Source organism: Gorilla gorilla, chromosome 7, assembly GCF_029281585.2.
Source record: "Gorilla gorilla gorilla isolate KB3781 chromosome 7, NHGRI_mGorGor1-v2.1_pri, whole genome shotgun sequence".
Taxonomy (NCBI): domain Eukaryota; kingdom Metazoa; phylum Chordata; class Mammalia; order Primates; family Hominidae; genus Gorilla; species Gorilla gorilla.
The window spans coordinates 82,493,535-82,509,492 of NC_073231.2; the positions used below are offsets into that span (position 1 = coordinate 82,493,535).

Genomic DNA, 15,958 nt, shown 5'->3' on the forward strand with positions numbered 1-15,958 from the left:
AATGATCTATCAGGAGACAGCCTTAAGAAGTGTCTCTGGTGGACCAGGCGTGGTGGCTCACACCTGTCATCTCAGCACTTTGGGAGGCTGGGACTGCTTGAGACCAGGACTTTGAGACCACCCTGGCCAACATAGTGAAACGCCGTCTCTATAAAAACATTATATATATATTTTTTCTTCTTCTTCTTCTTCTTCTTCTACCTCTTCTTCTTTTTCTTTTCTGTAAATGTCTCCTCAGGGTGTTAGGGAAGAGTCCTTCTAACCCCAGCTATCTAAATTAACATACATCGCTTGAAGCAAATTCAAGCAAGAAAATGGACGGGGATAATACCACCAAAAAAGGTATTCTCAGAACCAAGAATCTTAGAGCGGGGGACCTAGAAAAGACTCTGCACTCACGTTCTTCCCTTTGCGAACGAGGCAGTAAGCTAAGGAGCTGCCTCTTACAGCCAGATTCGTATGTGAACTGTGGATAATCTGATTTACACTTCTATTTACACATTTTTTTTTCTTTTTTTTTTTTTTCTAGGAAACCTCTATTGGGTAGGAAGAGACAGGCCTCATAGCCCTTAAATCAGAGTCCACATAGGAGCCCCAGCTCCCAAAAGGCATGAGTGACAGACACTGCCTTAGAGGGGAATGAGAACCACTCTGGGCAAAGACACCGTGCTGCCCAAGGTCAGACTTACAGAGGGAGACCAACGGACTCCAGGGACACAGGAACTGCAGGACTCTGCTGAGGACTAAGGGTCCACCACCCCTGACCCCATTTTGCAATTTAGGAAAGTGGGCTTGTGAGTGAGGGGATTTGTCCAAGGTCACATAATTGGTGGCAGAGCCTAAACCAAAGCTGACTTTCAATGCAGTGCCCTGGAAGTGGCATGGGGTAATTTTAAAAGCTTGAGCTGTTGGAATTCTAGCTGTGACATTAATGCTCTGTAACCACAGGCAAGTCTCTTTACCTATAAAACGGAGATGCTAAACCCTGTTTCATAGGGTGGTGGGGAGAATTCCATGGAAAGACACGAGAGGGCCAACCCCCTCCTATTGGAGTCCCGATCCCCCCCCCCCACAGCACTAATTACAAGATGCAAATGCCAAATCTCAGGGCCGCTGTTGCACAACACACTCTCCTCACCCCAAACCACAGCCCAGCGGCCTCCAGAGCTCTAGCCTGAATTATGAGTGATGAAGTGGGATTTGGGGAACCATTCGGACGCTAACCCACATGGAACAACAACTACGAGCTGATCAGGTTTCAACTACTTCATCCCCTCTGCCCCTCGAGGGCTGCTCCACCCTCTGTCCCGGCCTCCCTGGCAGCTCTCCCTGTTCAGAGAGAAAGATGCCGCAGCCACTCTCCAGGCCCAGGGACCCCAGGGGTAAGGGCAGGGGTCCTCACCCCTTCACCCACACCCCACCCACAGTCTGCTCCTGGGCTCAACTGTACGTCCTCTCCACCAGGAGAAGCCAGGAAAATATGACGCGTGTCTGATGCTGCCTTCCTCCCACCTTCCTCCCCATCCAGGGGAAATGGGAGACATGGGAGAAAACAGCCCCAGGATCCTTGAGGCTTGATCCAAAGTGATGCTCAGGGTCCACTCCAGTGACTGGACCTAGAAGATGAACGGTGACAGCTGACTGCCAGGGTGACACGTCGGCAGCCCTAGGAAGGTGCTTTCTGATCAACGAAGACAGAGTGGGGATGCCTGAGCTGAGGGCCTGGGTAGCCAGGTGTCAGGGCAGGAAGGCCAAGAAACAGCACCTAGGTAGCAGCAAGGGATCAGAGCTGGGGAGGGGAGCCCACCCAAGCTGTCCCCCCTCTTCCCTGGCCATAGCTCAGACTCCTCTAGGAAAAGAACAAACTCAGGACTCTCCTCCCTGAAGCCTGAACCGACTCCAGCCTGCCCTGACCTCCCCTCTCTCTGGATTTAGGCACACAAATCCTTCTCCAACTTTGGTGCACACCAGAATCTCCTGGAGAGCTTGTTTTAAAAACCCCAAGAATGGCCAGGTGCAGTGGCGCACACCTGTAATCCCAACACCTGGGGAGGCTGAGGTGGGAGGATCGCTTGAGGCCAGGGGTTCGAGACCAGCCTGGGCAACACAGCAAGACTCTGTCTCTACAAAAAGTAAAATAAAGAAATTAGCTGGGTGTGGTGGTGCACATTTGTAGTCCCAGGTATGTGGGAAGCTGAGGTGGGAAGATCACTTGAGCCCAGGAGTTCGAGGCTGCAGTGAGCTATGATCACGTCACTGCACTCCAGCCTAAGTAACAGAGCGAGGCCCTGACTCTATTTATTAAAAAGAAACAAGAGATTTAAAAAAAAAGCCCACGCTCAAGCTTCCCCCCGCCAGAACACTGAATGAGAATTAAATGGAATGTGGTCAGAACATGGACATTTTTAAAATGCTCCCACGTGATCCCTAAACAGGCCCAAGTTTAAGAACAGCTGGTCAACAGGACAAAATCTAGCCTTGGACTCTGTTCTCGGAGTATGTTTTTCTGAGAGTTTAGGTCTCTTCCTACTGGACGGAAGCACACGAAGGTCATGAGTAGGATCTTACTGCTTTACAGAGGGGACCCCTTAATTTTTAAATGAAAACAATATTTGCATGATGGTGAAGTTCCCAACCAGTCCATACAAGCCCACTGAGTTCATAAAGTACTGGAAGACCAATGCAGCTCTGCCCACCACTGGCAAACAACGTTTTCTCGTGACATCTCCCAGGTTCCAACTTGGGGGTCACTTCAGTTTGCAGCTCCCAAGACCTAGGCAAGGCCTCTGTGGGACAGGAATCAGGATCGGGTAGAAGAGGCAGGAGAGGACTGAATCCCAATGAAAAGGAGGTGGAAAATGTAGGGGCAGAGTTGAGGAATGGGCCATAGGGAGAGGGACTGGAAGCATCGAGATGAAGGCGTCTGAGCAGATACAAAGCAGAGCCGGTGGGTGGTGGGAATGAAGTTCTGGAAGGCTGCTTATGTGAATCACCTCGGGAGGTATCTTTTATTTATGTATGTATTTATTTTGAGATGTCTCTGTTGCCCAGGCTGGATATGCAGTGGCATGATCTCGGCTCACTGCAACCTCCACCTCCTGGGTTCAAGCAATTCTCGTGCCTCAGCCTCCTGAGTAGCTGGGATTACAGACATGCACCACCACACCCGGCTAATTTCTGTATTTTTAGTAGAGATGGGGTTTCACCATATTGGCCAGGCTGATCTCAAACTCCTGACATCAGGTGATCCGCCCGCCCTGGCCTCCCAAAGTACTGGAATTACAGGCATGGGCCACCATGTCTCCTGGCCACCTCGGGAGATTTCTAAACAAACTAAGACGCATGCTTCATTCTCAGGGTTTGAACTCGTCTGGGATACCCAGGCACCTGCCTGTTTCCAGAGCTCCCAAGGGATTCCATGTGCCTCCAGGTTGGAGGTCATGGCTGTAGGCACCAGCTGGTCCTGCTGAGTCTGCCCTAGAGACACAGCAGCTGGTGAGAGAAAAGGCCACGCCAGCCAGCAGCCCACAGAGTCACCCTGGCTGCTGCACCAGCAGCCAACAGAGAGGAGGGAGGAAAGGCAGGAGAGAGAGAGGAAGAGGGAATGGAGATTCCCGTGCCATGCCGTGCCATGCCGTGGGGTGCCGTGCCTGGCTGGCAGCGATCCCACGAGAGGAAGTCTACAAGTCAGGAGTGGTCTGTACATTTGTTGGACTTCTAAATTTTGTGGAACCACATAGGGCACACGGCAGGTTCCTGTTAAAAGATAGGTGGTTTTAGGCTGAGCGTGGTGGCTCACGCCTGTAATCCCAGCACTTTGGGAGGCTGAGGCAGGGGAATCACCTGAGGTCAGGAATTCGAGACCAGCCTGGCCAACATGGTGAAACCCCTTCTCTACTAAAAGTATTAAAAAATTAGCCGGGCATAGTGGCATGCGCCTGTAATCCCAGCTACTTGGGAGGCTGAGGCACGAGAATTGCTTGAACCCAGGAGGCGAAGGTTGCAGTGAGCCGAGATTGCGCCACTGCACTCCAGCCCGGGCGACAGAGCCAGACTCCATCTCAAAAATAAATAAATAAATAAATAAATAAATAAATAAATAAATAAATAAAGATAGGTGGTTTTATGCAGACAATGCCAGTACCTTCCTTTTTGCTCAACAGCTCTTCTGCCACTAAGGTCCTTGAAGGAGCCAGCTCCCCAGGAGGGGAAAATATATGGCTTATTCTTCTCCGTCACCAAGGAAGCAGCTGAGGTGCCCATACAGGAATGTGGCACACCTCCCACGTTAATCCTTTTTCTAGCAACAGCAGTATTTCTTGTTGAAGAAGAAATTTTTACCCATGTGACTTCTACTCCCTTCCGCCTCTTCCAGTGAGAGTCACAAAGAACACAGAAATGACCAGAAGACCCAACTATCAATCCATAAACTCACAGCATGTCAGCACTCAAAGGTCCTGTGCCTACCTCTTCATTCACCACACATCAGCCCTCTAAGGCTCAACTGGGGGAAGTGACTTCCTTAGGGAGCCAAATGAAGACAGAGCTCAAACTCTTAACATCAATCTGGTGCTTTGGCAAAGTAACAGCCTGAGAAAGAAAGAAGGAAACTAACATATATTTAGAAATTATGATGCGCCAGACATGCTGCTAGGCACCTTCACATGTGGTCGCCTAATCCTAACAATCCCATTTCACAGATGAAGAAACTAAGGATGGGGCAGGTGAAGGAACCTGCCCAAGGTCACACAGGCAGCAAGCAGCGGAGCCAGTATTCAAGCCCAACCCTTCCTGATTCCCAAATCCCATGCACTTTCCTTTAGGCCCTGCCATCTCCCATGAGACATTATCTAAGAGCTGATTATCAATGAAAGGTAAATACAAAAGCAGGACCAGCAGGGTTACACTAAAAGAGGCCCAGTGTCATTGCCCAAGCTGGGCAGGGCAGGAACTTGTCCAACTGGCTCTTGGGTGCCAAACTCCAATAGACCAGAGATTCAGAGCAGAAAGGGGGAAGGAAGGAGAGATGCTGGTGCCATCTGACCTTCTCTTACAGGCCCCTGGGGTGTCCAGCAGACAGTAAAAAGCAGCTAGCAGGAGACGGAGGGAGGGGATGCCCCTGGTAATCCCAGAGCTAGGGCATGAGCTGACATTGCTGTCTGTGAGCTAAAACCATAGCTCAGCCACCAAAAGCCACGGCCATGTAGACTCACAGAAAAGAATGTGCCTGCAGAGGGGGTATAGCTCAGAGTAGACATTTGAATGTAGGAGAACGGTGTGACAGGACTGGGAAGGAGGAGCATAGCTGCCGCTGCCCCACATTCCAAAGCCCTCACCCTGACATGAGCAACCAAAGCAGGGGAGCCAAGTGAATCCCAGGCACCAGGTGACCTGGGCCGTGGCTCTACCTGCTGCTCTAGGGCCAAACACCTCTCCTCCCCTCTGACCTGTAGGTCCACTTGCTGATGCTAACGCAGGGACACACGACACGCTGATAGCTACTCTCCCCATTCTCCAGTTCAAAGTGTGTATTTAATCTTTCCCTTCAGGAGAAGTCGATTCTATATCATCCTCTGCTGCGTGGGCTTAATGTTTTTATTCTATTACTTGGATGTCGATTTCTTGTTGACAGACACCAGTATCAGCTTTAGACAGGATAAGTTTCATTGTGTGTTAAGTCTCTCAGCCACACCCCCATTCCCTTTATTTCCGTCTTCCAACTCTGGTGACAGAGACTTAAAGACCAGGTCAGGCCGGGCGCGGTGATTCATGCCTGTAATCTCAACACTTTGGGAGGCCAAGGCGGGTGGATCACTTGAGGTCAGGAGTTCAAGACCAACCTGGCCAAGCATGGTGAAACCCTGTCTCTACTAAAAATACAAACATTAGCTGGGTGTGGTGGCACACACCTTTAATCCCAGGTATCCGGGAGGCTGCGGTAGGAGAATCGCTTGAACCCGGGAGACGGAGGTTGCAGTGAGCCAAGATCACACCACTGCACTCCAGCCTGGGTGACAGAGTGAGTGAGACTCCATCTCAAAAAGAAAAAAAAAAAAAAGACCAGGTCACAGGCCTGGGCTTCAGATAATCTCCCGGAGGCATTTGGGTCCCAACTCTGACTGCTGGCCACCTAAATGTTTCTAAAGCTGTAAACTCAATAAGCCAACTCCATCAGCCCTTTCTTCAATCCAGCCTCAAACTCAATGTCATTTCCCCTCCACCTTCTAATCGGTTTCCCTCTCCCCTCCCCAGCCTGTCAGTAATCCCACCTCCTCTCCCCAGTCAACCAGGTACTAAACTTTCAAACATTCTTCCCTCATGTGGCCTCTAAACCTGCCCCCCCACTCTCCATTCCCACCACCTCAGGCATATCAGGAAGCTCTGTGACAAATCCCCAGCCGTCATCTCCAGCTCCAGCTCTCCCCACCTCCCCATCCATCCCGATGTCCTGGCCAGAACAAACTTTCTTAACAGATAACATCTGTAGCACTTTAGAGCTCATCAAAGCATTCTCACATACATATATTTACTCTTCACAGCAACAATGTCACAGGTGGAGATCATTGATATCATTACCATATACTGTGGATGAGGACAGGAGGCTCAAAAAATGGATGTTTCCTTAATGAATATATTCATCATGTTGTCCTGTGCTCAATTGATATAACTAATAAAACTGGTCTCTGAAGCAAAATCTAATATGAACCCCTCTCCCAAACATGCAATAACCTCCTTTGCCTTGGAGACACTATTTAGATAATAAATTAATAAAATGACTTTTTTTGAGACAGGGTCTTGCTCTGTAACTCAGGCTGGAGTACAGTGTCCTGATCACAGCTCACTGCAGCCTCTAACTCCTGAGCTCAAGTGATTCTCCCACCTCAGCCTCCCAAGTACCTGGGACTACAGACATATGCCACCACGATTGCCTAATTTTTTTTTTTTTTTTTTTTTTTGTAGATATGGGGTCTTCCTATGTTGCCCAGGCTGGTCTCAAATTCCTGGACTCAAGTGATCCTCCCACAGGCCTGGGATTACAGACATGAGCCACCATGTCTGGTCATACCATTCTTTGGTATATAACTAGATCTATAAATATAGAAAGAGATGTATATAATAAATATATTGAACAAATGTTGATGGTTAAAATGTAAAGCAAAATCTAACAACAACATACCAAAGAGAAGTTTTGAGAAAACTTAGAATAGTCATCACTATGGTTTTGCAATAGTTATTTAACCTCTGCTAAGTTTCATAGCTTCTATCTGTTTAGCTGCTTGGACTTTAATACTGAGTAGTGCTAACTCTTAACACAATTCTTTCAATGTGCTACTTAGTTTTTTGTTTGTTTGGTTGGTTGGTTTTTTTTGAGATGGAGTCTCGCTCTTGTTATCCAGGCTAGAGTGCAATGGCGTGATCTCAGCTCACTGCATCCTCTGCCTCCCGGGTTCAAGCGATTCTCCTGCCTCAGCCTCCTGAGTAGCTTGCCACCATGCCCTGCTAATTATTGTACTTTTAGTAGAGACAAGGTTTCGCCTTGTTGGCCAGGCTGGTCTTGAACTCCTGACCTCAGGTGATCGCCTGCCTTGGCCTCCCAGAGTACTGGGATTACAGGCGTGAGCCACCGCGCCCGGCTTAGTTTTTAATTTTTTTTAATTTAGACAAAGTACATCCTGTTATAAAGATACAACTTGTTTAAAAAATACGATGGCTACAGAAAACACATAAAGCAAAATTGCAGTTTTTAATTCTACATTAAGCTCTCAAAAAGCCCACATACAATTTTAATTCTAAGCATGTTTTGACCAGGCCCAGTCAAATCCAGCAGTGAGCTCGGACTGTCACACTACACTTCAGTCTCGGAGACGGAGTAAGAACCCTGTCTCTAAAAAAAAAAGTACTTTTTAATAATATTTTTACCCTTAGCAAATTTTGCATTTGGTAAAAGTACAGATTTGTCACTTACAATCTTATAATCTTCTTTTGGGATTTTTTTTTACCAAAGGATTCTGCGTTCTTACTCTAACACACTACAGACAAAAGCACATCAAATATTCCACTGACTCCTGGAAATCACATGTCTACATGGATAGTTAAGATATCAATTACACAAAATCCAGGAATTGAAGACACTTTGCCCAAACAATTTGCTGAAGATCTGAAAGTTACCATGATCTTAAGAGATAGTCTCACAGGCAGAGATTATCTCCAGACAGACACAAGAAACTGTCAAGACTGGCTGCCCCTGCTGAAGAGGACAGAAGTGGGAGGGAGAAATTTGTCACTAACTCTGCATTCCTACATTCCAAATTTTGCACCACGTGCATCTATTGCCCAATTTTTAAAGAACATTATTTCCTGGTTCTTGGCATTCTGACAGGTTGAAGCATACAATGCAAAAATTATTCCTGGCTTTCAGCCAAAATTTGCTTAGGAAAATTTCACGTTTTTTTTTTAAAAAAAACACCAATTTTCATGTAGCCTTTAAGACAACAGTATTGTCCATTATACATTATGTGTTACTATAACCTCCTCCCATAACTTTGTATGCTTTCTACTAAAATGCACCAAATATCCATCTTGTTACCAACACTGCTAACGCTCTTCACCCCATCAATGGAAAGAACTGCTTTCAGTTTATTTAAAAAAATTAAATAAAAGCAAAGGGCTTTCTTTGGCACCCCAGGAGTACTAAGAGCCATGCAATCTTTTTGGTTATTTGATGATCCATGAGTCATATCGTGGCCTTTGGAAAGTAAAAGCAACTACGTATTTTTTGGAAAAAGAGGAAAAAACACATTTGACAGAGTCAATTTGACAAGACCAGCAATCTAGTGCAATATTGTGTTTCGTGCTTCTGTTTACTCTTTGTTCAGGGCCATATAATTTGGTCTTGCAATTACTTAGCCAAGTGGACTTTAGAAGGGGGGGATGTAAGCAATTCTCTGCAACTAAAACATAGTTAGTCTGCAGATTGCTGTACTAGAGTAGGGCGGCCCTAAGGAATTTCATCTCCTCTATCATGACGGGAACCAATGTGAAATCAAAATACAAGCGCTAGTGCCATAATATTGTAGTAACATTTTAAGGAAAATCAAGCCAGCATTTGTTTCTGTTCAAGAATTATTTGATTGCATGCAAGATGAAGAAGTTCTAGAGTAGGGAGACTGGCTGTATTACATCGTGCCTACAGTCAACAATATGGTATCATGCATTTAAAAATTTGTTAAAAGGGTAGATCTCATGCTGAACATCCTTACTATAATTTAAAAAAAAGTTTGCTTGATATTGTCAGTATATTGATTTTTAAATGCATTAGCCAAATCAGTGTCCATAATCAATAATACAGAGACTTTCCATTTATACAGGTCCTTTTTAGCTAATGGGTTTTTGTTCTATATCAGTTTAGAGTCACCACTGCCTGTACGAGAAGCCTTGATTCATTACTTAACCATACTGATTCTAAATTCTGCCAGACATTCAAGGCTGCGCCTGGCCCATGCTGTGTTCTGATCCCCAACACACCCCCACCGTATGCCCATCTAGCAGACGTTGCCACTGACTTCCCAAATTCCCTCCATCTCTTTTTGCCATTTGGCTGTGCCTTCCATGGCCTGCATCCACAGCTCTGCTTCAGAGAACTGCCTCTGGGCTGCTGGAAGCCATTCTGCCCACATGTGCAGAGCTGGAGCCAGTGACTGCCCGGTGCAGGCACACGAAAGCCCAGCTCCCTGAGACAAGGCTGAGGCATGACTCACCCCAGCGCTCCTGCAGGCCCACAGTCAAACCATCCCTTGCTCAGACCTCCACCTGAGCTCACACCCTTGTCTGGCCTCCTCCCTTCCCTGTCCTCCTTCCCCAGCTCTCTTCACAGTCCCCGCGGGAACATTTCCTCAATAAAGAACTTCCTGACAGATCTTGCCTCCGCGCCTGACTCCCTGTCTCAGCGCCTGACTCCTCGTCTCAGGGTCTTCTTCTGGGGACCCTGACGACCCTAAATGCCCCTCCAACCAGGCGAGCTCACCTCTGCCCCACGATGACTGCTGTTTCCCCAACTTAGAACGCCCTCCTCCTCCTCTTCATCTCTGCTTGGGGCAGAGTAGGTATAACAATCAAAAGACATCTCGTAAGTGAAAACCGGGCCAGGCATAGTGGCTCACATCTGTAACCCAGCACTTTGGATGCCAAGGTGGGTGGATCACCTGAGGTCAAGAGTTCGAGACCAGCCTAGCCAATGTGGTGACACCCCCATCTCTAATAAAATACAAAAAGTAGCCGGGCATGGTGGTGCAGGCCTGTAATCCCAGCTACTTGGGAGGCTGAGGCACGAGAATTTCTTTAAGCTGGGAGGCGGAGGTTGCAGTGAGCTGAGATCATGCCACTGCACTGGATCCTCGGCAACAGAGTGAGACTCTGTCTTAAAAAAATAAATAAATAAAAATTTTAAAAAGTAAGTGGAAAACCCACAAAATGCTCTGCAAATACAAATAACGTATAGCAAAAATGAACCTCACACACCCTTCAACATCTGGATCTACTGACACCTCCTCTATGAAGGGGGGCCCCCAGCTCTCCCCACCCCAATTGTCTGTTTCCCCAAATACAGTGTAAACTCTATGAAGGCAAAGACTGTCTTGTTCACTGAAGTAGCCACAGTATTTAGATCAGCATCTGGCACACTGAACAAATTTAGTAAATATGTGTTAACAACGCTGTTGAACTCCAGGATCTCCTTCTATTCTCAGGAAATGAAAGGATAAAAGGCACGTAAGGATCACCTACAGGCTGGGCGCGGTAGCTCATGCCTGTAATCCCAGCACTTTGGGAGGCCAAGGCAGTGGGATCATTTGAGGTCAGGAGTTCAAGACCAGGCTGACCAACATAGTGAAACCCCATCTCTACTAAAACTACAAAAATTAGCCAGGTGTGGTGGTGAAAGGATCACCTAGAGTGCCCATACTCCACAGGATAAGTGACTTGCCTAAGATGTAAATCAACTTAGTGGCAGAGCCAATATTGCAACCTTGATCTCTTATCTCTGCAGCCTGAGAACTTTCCATATGAGACTACACCTCCAAGCCCTACATCTTTCCCTTATGGGTGGCAGCAAAAGAAAATGGCAATCCCTTCTCCTTCAACCGAAATATTGGCATCCGGGCATTGGCACTGACACTTAATGATATGCTACCCTGTTACAATGATTTGCCAGGATTATTAGCACCATAGTTTTGTGTGTGTTGTTTTCCTCTCCCCAGCTAACCCTGAAGCTTCCTGGTGGTAAAGGCCTCACCGAATTCATTTTCCACATCATCTACAAGACCTTGCACGGGCTGAGCACAGAGGTCAGTGGGAGGAGGGAGGCAGACAAAGAGGAGGTTGCACACTTGAGTCGATGGACCTGGCTCCAGCGCTGCATTTGCCACCTGCACAACCATGAGCAAAGAGTGACAACAGACCCTAGGCCCCAGGATTATGGAGAGGTTCCATGGGGTAACACATGTAAAAGCATTTCACACCATAGCTGGTACATGGCAACCACTTAGTAAGTATAAGCTGCAGTTAGTAATAACAGCAGTAGCAGCAGCAGTAACAGATTCAGGCTCAGTGAACACCACCTACCAGGTGGCTTCAACACACAAAGATCGGAGACCTGGGTCCAAAAATCTTCTGCTTATTACTGCCTATTAAATAATTAAGAAAACATAGCAGAGATCTCCTTGTCCCTATCAAATAAAGATGTTCAACGACCACACACAGTTCTCAATGCCTCTTTTCATAGGAATGGACCAAAATCCCCAGGATGCCCCTCCCTGCAGAGCTTCCATTCCATTTTGGCCCTGTCCCCAGTCCCAGGAAAGCAATGTTGGGCACTCCACATTCCCCAATGACCTGACTTCTGACCACTTCCTTCCCTGGCCCTCTTTAGCTGGCTCATTCATTCATTCATTCAATGAACACATATTCATCAAATGCTGGAAACACTATGATAAAAAACTAAGCCACACAAGTGCCCTACCTTCTAGGACCTCCCAGCCCCGAGAGTCCTCAGGTTTCTCTTTCTTAACCAGAAACTACCTTTGCAGGCTCTTCATCCTCCAAGTCACCCTTAGATGCCTGTCTCATTATCAGCAATAATGGCAGGGGCACTAGAGTTAGACTGTCAGGGTTAGAGTTCCAGCTGTGCTACTTTTTTATTATGTAACCACGGGCAAATTCTTCCCCTGTCAGCCTCACCCACCTCATCTTCAGAATGAGGGCAATAATAACTACCAATTAAACTTGTTCTCAGAATGAAATAAAAACCCAATGAAGTGTGCTTGGCACACAGTAATAAATGCTCACTAATACCATTTTAGAACTTACCTGAAACACCCACACTTAAATCTGGAGTGTCCGTTTGGCTGTTCACACAACAAAGAACTAACCCAACCACTGAAGAAGTAAAATGTCCTGAATTATTTCTGTATCACAGCAAGACTCTCCTTTTTCAAGAATATGCCAAGCCAGGTGAGCTCTACTGCTTCCTGGGAAAACATAAAGAATCCCCAGCAGTGGGCCACTAGTTAGTTTTACCTGGTAATTCAAACATGAAGAAGGTTCTACCACAAAACACCCTGAGAGCTCAGCTGGCAGGAAAGAGTAAGAGCCTGCCCTGGGCCAGGGGAACCTGCTGCAGAGGCTGACCCCAGATTGCTTAGAAGGCAGCCCGAGGCACAGCGTCCAGGCTTAGCACAGGTTCTGGGCCCCAGTGACAAATCAGAGTGAGGGGAATCCTGACAACCGTCAACATTCAAGTTCCAAGATGGTGCCACTGTGGTCCTGGGTGATCTGCCACTGACAGCACAACTCTCAGTCTGTGACCCAGGGTGTGAAGAAAGATCCAACTCTCCAGGGAGGCAGCTGGCAACAGCCAGACAGGATTCCCCAAGCAAGTCAGTTTGGGTAAAGCACAGACCTAGTGGGGAAGCATGGCGTGAAGCAGGTAAATCAAGACAAAAATCCATTCGAATGACTTGCGCTAACACAGCAGGTGAGTGGGAGGAAGTACACAAAGAAGGAGAATGGAGAGGGAACGTGAAGACCCATAAGTCACCCAGGGCTCATCTCTGGTGTGTCCAAAGCCAAGTCTACTGGCAACAAACATTTAACTCCAGCCAAAGCAGAAGCATCGCTTGAAACCAAGAGTTCAGGCCAGTCGCAGTGGCTCATGCCTGTAATCCCAGCACTTTGGGAGGCCGAGGCCAGTGGATCACCTGACGTCAGGAGTTCAAGACCAGCCTGACCAATATGATGAAACCCCGTCTCTACTAAAAATACAAAAATTAGCTGGGCGTGGTGGCACACGCCTGTAATCCCAGCTACTCGGGAGGCTGAGACAGGAGAATCGCTTGAACCCGGGAGGCAGAGGTTGCAGTGAGCTGAGATCACGCCATTGCACTCCAGCGTGGGCAACAAGAGTGAAACTCGGTCTCAAAAAAAAAAAAATACAAAAATTGGCCAGGCATGGTGGCAGGTGCCTGTGATCCCAGCTACTCGGGCGGCTGAGGCAGGAGAATCTCTTGAACTGGGAGGTAGAGGTTGCAGTGAGCCGAGATCACACCATTGCACTCCAGCCTGGGCGACAAGAGCAAAACTCTGTCTCAAAAGAAGAAAAAAAAAAAAGAAACCAGGAGTTCAAGACCAGCCTGGTCAACAAAGTGAGACCCTCCATCTCTACAAAAAATAAAAATAATTAGCCCGGTGTGGTGGCGCACACCTGTAGTCCCAGCTACATGGGAGGCTGAGGTGGGAGGATCACTTGAGCCCAGGAGTTTGAGCTATGATTGCATTCCAGCCTGGGCAACGGAGTAAGATCCCAAATTGAAAAAAAAAACAAACGGCCAGGTGCAACGGCTCATGCCTGTAATCCCAGCACTTTGGGAGGCCAAAGCAGGCAGATCACTTGAGGTCAGGAGTTCAAGACCAGCCTGGCCAACATGGTAAAACCCTGTCTCTACTAAAAGTAACAAAGTGGCTCATGCCTGTAATCCCAGGACTTTGGGAGGCCAAGGTGGGCAGATCACGAGGTCAGGAGATCGAGACCATCCTGGCTAACACAGTGAAACCCCGTCTCTACTAAAAAAAAAATACAAAAAATTAGCTGGGCGTGGTGGCGGGTGCCTGTAGTCCCAACTACTCGGGAGGCTGAGGCAGGAGAATGGCGTGAACCCGGGAGGCAGAGCTTGCAGTGAGCCGAGATCACGCCACTGCACTCTAGCCTGGGCAACAGAGCGAGACCCCGTCTCAAAACTAAATCAATAAATAAATAACAAAAATTAGCCGGGCATGGTGGTACACGCCAGTAATCCCAGCTACTGAGGAGGCTGAGGCAGGAGAATCACTTAAATCCAGGAGGCAGAGATTGCAGTGAGCCGAGATCATGCCACTGCACTCCAGCCTGGGTGACAGAGCAAGACTCTGTCTCAAAAAAAAAGAGAGAAAAGAAAAGAGCAAACGAAAGGAAAATGATATCGCAGGGCCTGAAGGCAAACCAGGCCCATTACATGACAAATGTCAGCATTCCAGGCTGAGTTGAGGGTGTCACAGTGTGCCTAGGAAGGGTTCATTCTGAATACTAGGCACTTCAAATGAAAGTAAGCAACAGATTTATCAGGGCTGCAGGGTGAAACATGGGGCTCAGTTCTACTTAGGGTTAATCCTTGCTGGAGAAGGCAATTAGCAGCAGCTGACTTTCTGAGTATGTTTTCCGCATCTATACTGTTTTTCTCTTGGCCATCAAATCTAGAAGACAAATGCCCAAGATCACTAGATGATTAGTCCCTGGACAGTGACCTAGAGATTCACATAACTCATTTTCCACATTGCATCTTAAAGCATAACTCCATCCCTGGGACATTCAGAATTTCCTCTTCCCAAGCCTCGGAACTAGAGCCAAATCCCAGATCCCACACCCTTCTTCATCCCAACGCAGCCATGACCTGTGACCTTGCTGTTCAGAGGCCATGTCAGTGTCTGCAGGCTCATTCCACCAAATCACTCAAGGGTAGGGGAAGGAAAGAGCTAACAGCACTCAGGGCCAGAATAAGAAAAGCCTTGAGATCCCAAATCAGGGTGAAGCAACTTGTTCCCAGAGCAGTGATGACTCCAGGGACTCCTAGACATAGCAGTCAAAGGTAGGTGGCCCCCATCTTTGTGCCTGACCTCCACAAGATGCTCAGCAAGTCACCTAATTCTGACCATGTCCTTGCCAAGATCCAGTGCAGTGTCTGAGGCTCTCTTCTCATCTGGACCATGAGGAAACAAAACTGGGTGACCTCCAAGGGCACCTCCAATCCAGGATTCTAGGACTTCCTGAGTCAGGAGACCAAAGAAGCCCAACATGTGTCCGGCTCAGGGAACCAGGTCACATTCTCTGCTGGGGAGGGGCCCCCAGACTGGAAGAGCAGGAGCAGCCACAGGCCACAGCCCTGGAGAGAAGTGACAGGAAGCAAGCCATGCCTTGGAGCCTGGATCCAGGACTTGGATCTCACTGGCAGATCCTGGCTGGTCTCTGCGTGTGAGAGCAGACACCAGATGCCAGGGTCAGGACAGCATCCTTCTCTCCAAGCTAAGATCTGAGATGGTTTTCTCTGTGTGTGTGGATGGGTGTGTACGGTATGTGTGTAGTCTGTGTGTATATGTGTGTGTGCATGTGTGTGTATGGTGTGTGCGTGTGCGCATGTGTGTGTCTGCATGTGTACGGGGTGCATGCGTGTGTGGTATCTGTGGTGTGCGTGGGGGTGTGTGTGTATGGGGGTGTGTGTATGGTGTATATGTGTCTCTGTGTGTGGTGTGTGTGTATGGCTTGTGTATGTGTGTGTGGTGTGTGTGTATGGGATGTGTGTGCATGTGTGTGTGCGTGTGTGTGTATAATGTGTGTCTGGTGTGTGTTTATGGGTTGTGTGTATGTGTGTGGTGT

At 47.8% G+C, this 15,958-nt stretch overlaps 1 protein-coding gene across 4 annotated transcripts in view; it reads right to left on the reverse strand.

Annotated features, from left to right (window-relative positions):
* The window catches only part of PLEKHA2 (pleckstrin homology domain containing A2), a 73,498-nt gene that overhangs the window by 39,869 nt on the left and 17,671 nt on the right, over window positions 1-15,958 (reverse strand). The window lies entirely within an intron of this gene.